The sequence below is a fragment of the Vombatus ursinus genome, unplaced genomic scaffold (genome assembly GCF_900497805.2).
Source record: "Vombatus ursinus unplaced genomic scaffold, bare-nosed wombat genome assembly UNPS02014791.1, whole genome shotgun sequence".
In the NCBI taxonomy this organism is placed as follows: Eukaryota; Metazoa; Chordata; class Mammalia; order Diprotodontia; family Vombatidae; genus Vombatus; species Vombatus ursinus.
Window position 1 is genome coordinate 38,169,052 of NW_020954569.1, and position 9,150 is coordinate 38,178,201.

The window sequence follows — 9,150 nt, forward strand, 5'->3', positions numbered from 1 at the left end:
TGTACTGTTCCCCTTCCCCCAGGGCAAGAGGGGCCTTTCCCATTAATCCCTCAAGTTACCTGGACTACTGGACTGCTGCTCCCCATCTTTCTTCTTGACTGTTACAGGGTTTTTCCTGGGGTGATATTTTCTGGGCTTTCAGAGGCTGATAGGGGAGGGTGAGAGCGACGACCTTTTTATTCCACCATCTTGGCTCCCAGAAGCAGAAACCTGGGTAGGTTATTCTTGGTTGTAATCCTAGCTCCTTTGCCATCTTGAATATCACATTTCACGCCCTCTGATTCTTTCATGTTGAAGCTGTTAAATATTGTGTTATCCTGACTGTGGTTCCACAGTCTGTCTGCTTACAATATTTTCTTCTTGATCTTGGAACTCTGGAATTTGGTCATAATATTCCTGGGAGTTTTCATTTTAGCATCCATTTCAGGAGGTGATTGGTGGATTCTTTCAATTTCTATTTTACCCTCTGATTCTAGAATATCAGGACAGTTTTCCTTGATAATTTCTTGAAAGATGATGTCTAGGATCTTTTTTTTGATTGTGGCTTTCAGGTAGTCCAATAATTTTCAAACTATCTTTCCTGGTTCTATTTTCCAGGTCAGTGGTTTTTCCAATGAGGTTTTTCCACATTGTCTTTTATTTTTTTTTCATTCTTTTGGTTTTGTTTTATTGTTTCTTGATTTCTTATAAAGTCATTAGCTTCCATTTGCTCAATTCTAATTTTTAAGGAATTATTTTCTTGAGTTAGCTTTTGTACCTTCTTTTGTATTTGTCAAATCCTACTTTTTAAAAGTTTTTTTTCTTAAGTGCATTTTTGTGCCTCTTTTTTTCCATTTGGCCAAATCTGCTTTTTAAGGCATTCTTCTCCTCATTGATTTTGTTCCTCTTTTATCATTTGGACTAGTCTGTTTTTTAAAGTGTTATTTTCTTCAGTATTTTTGTGTCTTCTTTACTAAACTGTTAACTCATTTTTTTGTAATTTTCTAACATTACTCTCATTTCTCTTTCTAATCTTTCTCTTATCTCTCTTACTTGATTTTCAAAATCCTTTTAGAGCTCTTCCATGGCCTGAGACTAATTCAATATTTCTCTTTGAGACTTTGGATGCAGGAGCTTGGCTTTGTTCTCTTCTGATTGTGTGCTTTTATCTTCCTTGTCACCAAAATAATTTTCTATGGTCAGATTTTTTTCTTCTGTTGTTTGCTCATTTTCCCACATTATTACTTGACTTTTAACTCTTTGTTAAATTAGCACTTTGTTTCCAGGGTGGAGGGTGCACTATCCCAAGCTTCAGGAGTTTTGTGCAGCTGTTCTCAGAGATACTTCTGGGGACCTGTAAGTTTTCAGTTCTTCCAAGGTAGCATGATTTGAGGAGAGGTGTTTACTACTCTCTAATTGTGTACACTGGTCTGTGAGTGACCACAAACACTCTTTTCTGCCCTGGAACTGTGAGGGGGGTCCCTGCTCCACTCTGGCAGTAAACTCTGGTGTGCTAGTGCTCCTCCTGGCCCTGACACTGGTACCCAGGTCTGCAACCCTGGATTTGAGTATGGGCAAAGCAACAGAGTCCCACCTCAGTGCTAGCAAAGAGACCCCTGTAATCTCTTTCTGACCAGTTGTTTGACTGCTTTACCATCTCTGGGTCGAGAACTCCAGAAGCAGCTGCTGCCACTGCTGATTTAGTCTCTCTCAAGGCCTGCTCCTGATTTGCTGGCATTGGGGTTCTGCTAGCATGTTCTACACAGGACTGTACTCCATTCTCACACCAGTGTGTCAGATCTTTCCTGCTGACCTTTCAAGTTGTCTTTGGTGTCTGTGGGCTGAGAGGTCTAGAAACCTCCACTGCTGCCACTGATTCAGTCACCCAGAAGCCTGCTCTTTGTTTTCTGGGTCCTGGTCTGTACTGGCATGGCCTGTGCTGAACTGCACTCCTCTCTCACTGTGATGCAATAGACTTTTCCTACCAACCTTGTAAGTTGTCTTGGGCTGGAAAATTGTTTCACTCCATCTTTTTGCTCTAGAATTTGTTTAAAGTCATTATTTAAAGGTATTTGGAGGTGTTTGGGGGAGAACTCAGTACCTTTACTCTGCCATCTTGGCTCCACCTAGACTCAGGTATTCTTGCCTCTAGTTCTAATACTCTATTCACTATGCCACCACCTGACTGCCCAAATCAAAACTGAAATAGATTTTTAAAAGTAGTTAAACTCAGTCAAAACCCAATACATTGGAATAAATAGCTTCTCTGAAGCAACTGTAACCCTTAAATATCATTAAGTCTTCAATGTAGACAGCTGACTTGATCTAAAAGTAAGCTTCTAACTTAATTAAAATAGAATTACAAAAAAAACAAAATTGTAAATTTTTTTTAAAGAGAGAGCCCAATGTCAATCACTAACAACAAACAGTAGTTGATAGTATTTACAGTACTAAAATAACATGGAATCCAGAATTATTTAAACAGTCTTCTGTACTTCCTCTTTTCCAATAAAAGGTTTATGTGTGAAATCACACTATCATCAGTGATTGTTGCCTTACTAAGAGTCCAATTCTGCATCACCATGAATGGAAAGCTGCACAAGATGAAGAGTCCCATGTTTCACCTTTTAAATCTTTCCATGCTTTCCTTAGCTCATAGATCTGTGAACTTATATATCCCAGGATGTCTGCACTGTACATGGCAGCAGGTGTTCCCACACACCCAAAGCTTCTTTTTCTGGATTTTGAAAGTCAATGGATATGAATGGGAACTGTAAGTCAGGTGTCTACCAGTGGGAAACCTCTTCACCTTTCAAGAGTCTTTTAAAGACTTACAAACACCAGCTATTTTGAGTTGTACAAAAAGCTCTCACAAACTCACAGCAGAAATGGACTAAGCCAGAATGAAGTATTTACTGGCAGGAGAAGAATGTTCTGGTCATCTTCTGCCTGCCATACCTCTATGCAAACTGTCCCCTTTAACTTTCCTAAGCTTTTTCTTCCTTGGACCTTTGGAAAGGAGTATAGCAAATTGAGAAGGGATAGATTTATCTCCCTCTTTTCCATTACCCTAAGTGGAGTAGAAAATGGTGAATGGTAGCAGGAGAATGAGGTGAAGCATGTGCTTGCCCAGGCTAACTTGAGAGAAAACTTGCTGGATTTCTAGCTAGTTCCTAGCTACCTCCTCCTTTTGCCTTTCTGTTTCCTACTATGGGTCAGAAACTAGACAACTTGAGAATGGACATTTCCAGACACAAGGGTTTATCTCATAGATAATCCTGAGTTCAAGAATTTCACAAGAGATTGGAAATTCCTGGGTTTGAAAATCAGATAAAAACTTCTCTCATTGGTGTGCAAATTGGAGGAGTACCCAACAGGTGGAGGACTAAAGTCATGTCATGGAGGCCAAGAGATAGATGTGACACTTGTTCACTCTCCTCCATGACATTGCTCTGACAATGCAAATGGAAGGTGACTGGGGAATGGTTTTTTGCTTTGTTTGTTTGTTTTTTTAAGTAGCCCTAGCATGTCTTCAAATTTCAGGGAAGGAGTAATGGGTAGAATCTAAAAGTCCAATGAGCCTAATGGTCTTTTTAAGTGTTTTATACTTTCTTTTTTAATTATCCATGTGTGCCAGCAAGTTCTTTGTGTCCTGGTTGAAATAAGAGTTAGTCCATATCCAATACATATATATGTGTGTGTGTGTGTGTGTGTGTGTATGTGTATATATATATACACACATATATATGTATGCGTATATATACATATATGTATATATATATACGCATGCATATATATATATACACATATATATATATTATACATTGCATACCTATATGAATTTTTGAGAACTCCCTTCCCCATATTTAAGGAAACCTATTTTCATGGACTAACTCTAAGTGGGAGCACTGAGCCAAAGAGAGGAAAAGACCTTTTGGGGGAGGTCTACCTCCTGATGGGCCCTACATCCATGTGATTCTAGAGTCTTTGTGAAGCTCTTAGGCCACCAGAGAATTTTCAAATGAAAGAAAATTGACCCTGGAAATTAATTGTTTTTCTGAACTAGGTCTACCTCAAGTCAGTCCAATGATTCAAGCTTAGGATAATAGTATCATGAAAGTTTCTTGCCCCATATTAAAAAAATCAATAAAAATCTGATTAACGATAAGCCATGTTTAAAGGTTACAATCACTGATTCAGGTGGACACTTGGCATTACTTTGACTTTCACCACAGATATGGTGATCAATCAGAAAGATGGGCACAAAAGCAGTGGGGATTCCATCAAATCTGAAAGGCCCCAACTCCTCCATAGACTGAGATTTTATTTTCCATACCAATGCTTTAAGCTCTAGTTCCCTAAAATAATCAAACCCCTAAGACAGCCACCTTGCCTCTTTAAATAGAAACTAGTCCAGCCTACATAAAGCAGATGTTTCTTCTCTCACAGATACCAGAAGTAGATTTAATTGATAGCTCTTATTATAAAAAAAATCTGTTTATACAGTGCTTTGAAGTTCAAAAATAATTTTTCTCACAACAACCTTATGAAGCAAGTAGTATACATATTTTTGTCTCCATTTTACATATGAGGAAATAGAGTCTCAGACATATAAAGTGACTGAGGTATCGGAGCTAGCATATAAATTTATATTTCATAACCCTACTGCAAAACTCTCTTCACTGTACCACATTTTTTTCTACTGGCCTGGAAATAGCTCTTGGAGTACAGATGGAAGAACTGTATTTATTGTTTATGTGTTTTAACTTCATTAAATTAATATTCATTAAATGTGTTTAGCCTATGGCACCATTTCCATTTGGTAACCAAATTCTTTATTTGTACATTTTAGAAGAAACTGGTCTTTACTTTTAATGAAACTAAAATCTCAAAGTCTTCTATTTGGAGTGAGCATCTCTGTGGAAGAAACACCTAGAGATTTCCCTTGGGGTTAATGACAACTAAGTGGATTTTGTCTGCTACTGTGTCATCTGTAAGTGTATTGACCACGGAGGACAAGAAAGGTTAGTCTTTGAAATTCAGTATTCTTTATTACCGTTCCCTGGCAAGGTAGAGCTTTAAGGTACCTGAAGATTGTGGCTTAACCCAATTCACCACAGCTCAGGGTTAACTAAATAGCCCTTATGACCGACATACCGAACTGCTTTTGCAAATGTCAACAATACCTCTTTTCATCCAGTCTGCCTAGAAGCAGATTGCAATCCCTGAAAGACTGCTCATTAGCCTGCCAGCTGACGACCCTTACACACTTTAATATTGCTGCTTTTGGCTTGTTTCTCCCTAGGGTACAGTGGTACTTTCAGCAATTTTTTTTGCAAAGCCTCTAGTAAGAAGCAGGTCCCCTTGCAATTGACAGAGCAACATTCTCTGTATAACTGAGCAGGAATGATTTTAGCTCTTACCAGTCAATTTGGGAAAAAAGGGGATGGGCAGAATAGACAGTCCAGGTATGTAGGAAATGAGAGATATCTGTTCCAAAGGATGTCTTGTCCCTGCCTAGACCAATGTTCAAGAAGGCAAGGATATTGGCAAACAGGTAATCACTCTTTATTAGGTCAGGAATTACTGGATCTCATTTTATTATAGATTAACAAAGCATCCTCAGTAGCTTAAAGCTTAGCTATGGTCATTCACAAGGCAATCCACCATTTCACAATGTGCCAATCTAAAAGCTCCAAGGAAAAAACCTGTAAAGCCTTGGGAAAATCACTTTAATTCCGGGGCTGGGGAACCTGCAGCCTCTAGGCCACATGTAGCCCTCTAGGTCCTCAAGTGTGGCCCCTTGACTGAATCCAAACTTCACAGAACAAATCTCCTTAATAAAAGGATGTGTTCTGTAAAACTTGGATTCAGCCAAAAGGCCACACCCAATGACTTAGAGAGCCACATGTGGCCTCGAGGCCACAGGCTCCCTAACCCTGCATCTAAGCCCCCATTTCCTGATCTGTAAAAATGAGCTATTCAATTATGATAACTTCAAGGTCAATACTACCTCTAAAAAATTAAATGACCTCTCACTTTTTGTGGAAAAGGAAAAAGGAAATCTGATTTAACATTGGAATTAAACATTGTACACAGTAACAGCCAATAGTATGGGAAGACTGACTTTGATAGACTTGGCTCTTTACAGCAACGCAAGGATGTAAGACATCTCCAAAAGATTCATGATGAAAATTGCTATCCACACCCAGAGAAAGAAATATGGAGTCTGAACGTAGATGGAAGCAGACTATTTGCTCTCCTTTTCTTTTGCTGTTTATTGTTTTATTGCTTCATTCTTGTGGTTGCTCCCATTAGTTCTAATTGTTGTTTACATCATGACTTATGGGAAAATATGTTTAATATGAATGTATAAGTAGAGCCTATATCAGATTGTATGCCGTCTTGGGAAGGAGGAAGAAGTGGGAGGGGGAGCAAATTTAAAACTCAAAATTTTATGGAAGTGAATGTTGAAAACTAAAAATAAATTAATTAATAAAAAAAGAATTAAATCTAGAAATGGCAGGTACGATTAGGAACCACAGACTTAGAGCAGGAAAATAATTCAGATTATCTAAGGTCTAGACTCTAGAGAGGTAGCTGTCTGCCTCAGTTTATGAACTGTAAAATGGGGATATTAATGGCATGTAAAACCCAGAGTTGATGTGAAATAATATTTATGAAGTCCTTAACATAGTGCTTGGCACATAATAGGTGCTTTCAGTTGTTTGTTCAGTCATTTTCAGTCCTACTGTACTCTATTACCCCATTTAGGGTTTTCTTGGCAAAGAGACTGGAGTGGTTTGCCATATCCTTCTCCAACTCATTTACAGGTAAAGAAACTGAGGCAAACAATGTTAAATGACTTGCCCAGGGTCACAGAGGTAGTAAGTATCTGTGGCCAGATTTGAACTCAGGAAGATGAGTCTTCCTGACTTCAAGCCTATCATTCTATCCATTGTGCCACCTAATGACCTCTAATAGATCCTTAATCAGTTCTTATTTCCTCCCTTCTTTCCTTCTATGCTTTAACTCCTTTCTTTAAACTGATTATCAAAGAGGTTCAGTGACTTGTCCACACAGGGAGGAAGTAGGAAAGCTTCAATTTGATATAAGTCCTCTGACTCTAAATGTAACACACTTTCCTCTTGACCACAGATGAGCATAATAAAGGCAGAAAGGAAGAAGGGAGTATAGCGGAAAAAATCATGATGATCATATGAACTGGAGGAAGGGACTTTTTATAAAAATAAGATGTGAATTTAGAGTGAGGGTTGAGCAGGAGGAAGTGAGAATGGACAACTCATTCAGATGAAGAGAGCAGAAGTAGAAGGATAGGAATGGAAATGTGAGTGAGTAGAAGTGTACAGATGTAAAAAAAAAGAACAGAAATGCTTATGGAAGAAAGGATGTCAATACTGTAGGAATGGTGAGTGGATGACATTCCAGCTCTGCTCTTTTACTGAAGGCTACTTAGAATCATATATAGGCACTAATCTTAAGATAGTAGATTTAGATCTGGAAGGGATCTAAGAAGTCACTGAATCCAAAGCTCTCATATGAAAATAAGAGAGGCACAGAGAATTTGAGTGACTTGCCCAATACCACACAGCTAATAAGTGTTTAAGACAGGATTTGAAGCTGCTTCTTTCTGACCCTGCATCCAATTCTCTATTCACAGTTCCTAGATGCCATTTTCCCCTTCAAAATTTCATTGCCCCTATGTGGGATTTGCAATCAAGCTATAGATTTGGTTTTAGAAGGCTAACCTTTCAAAAATCTTTTTTTTTAAATTTCTTTCTAACTTGCTGTTGTCTTTTTCCTTTTCCCTGAGGCCTGTACTGATCCCCACAATTGTTTGTGTTCTCTTTCTCCCCAAATTTCCTTGCATTCAGTTATCTTTGTATACATTTTATCCTCCAATAAAATTTAACCTCATTGAGCTTGTCTTTGTGTCTACAGCAAGTAGCACAGTGCCTCTGAGATGCTTAATAAATGTTTGTGGCGGTGGCTACATTTTATTATACAACTCACCCAGAAGGTTTGATTAGGCTCAGAAGTCAATGAAGGCAAATATGAGAATCTAGCTCCGGATTAGCTGTTCTGAGCCTTGGAGCAATTTTCTTGTAGTCATCTATCCACTTAACTTTTATTTACTTTCCTCTGAAAAGGGAAACAGTTTTGTTTTAAGTAATCATTTAAAGCATCATCATCATCACCACTGATACTTACTTAGTGATTCTAAGTTTGCAAAGCAATTTACCTACTCGTTTGATTCTCACATAAATCGTTTGAGGTAGATTCAATATGATTTTGTCCCCTTTTTATAGAAGGTCAGAGAGGTTTTGAGTTGTCTGTGATAGGGAAAGGAAAAGGAAGGCCCAGACACTGTGCAAATTGCCTTATGAATATCTTATTTGATCCTCACAACAACCCTGGAAAGTCGGTGCTATTATTATCTGCATTTTCCAGTTGAGGAAATTGAGGAAATAGTGGTTAAGTGACTTGCCCAGGTTACAGAGCTGGTAGTAAGTATCTGAGGCTGGATTTGAACTACGGTCACTCAGCCAGTGAATGTCAAAAGCAGGATTCAAATGAAGATTGTATGTGACTCTAAAGTCAGTGTTCTTTTTGCTCTGGCCTACTGCCTGTTGTTATTTTTCTTTTAAGTTTTGAAAATAACATTCATTTTATTCTATTTTAAAAAAAAACAAGAAGTTAGGAATGGAGATCATTGCTTTCATATGCAATCCTCTTTTGTGTTTTGTTGTGTACATACTAATGCTCTGTGTGTGGGGGCGAAGGTTAGGCTCAGAATAAAATAAAATGGTGATTTTCTTTGATTATGTGCAATGTGGAATCATTCTCTTCTTCTAGGTTTGTTTGTTGGGCATTCCTGGCTCTTTAGTATTCCTTTAACATTGACTGCCTTTTCTGCTTACTTGTTTTTTCTATCCTATATAGTGTTGTCTGTCTTCAAGTTGGTTTTTTTTTAATTTATTTTTAATACAAGGTTATCTAACCTCTTTTTAAGATATGCAGAGAAGAGATTTCACAATCTCTGGCCTAAATTTTTCTAATACTATCTCTACAGCATTTTTAACCCCATCAAGAAGATACTCAATGTATTTAAATCTTATAATTTCAGATGTACGGATACCAATGAGTGGA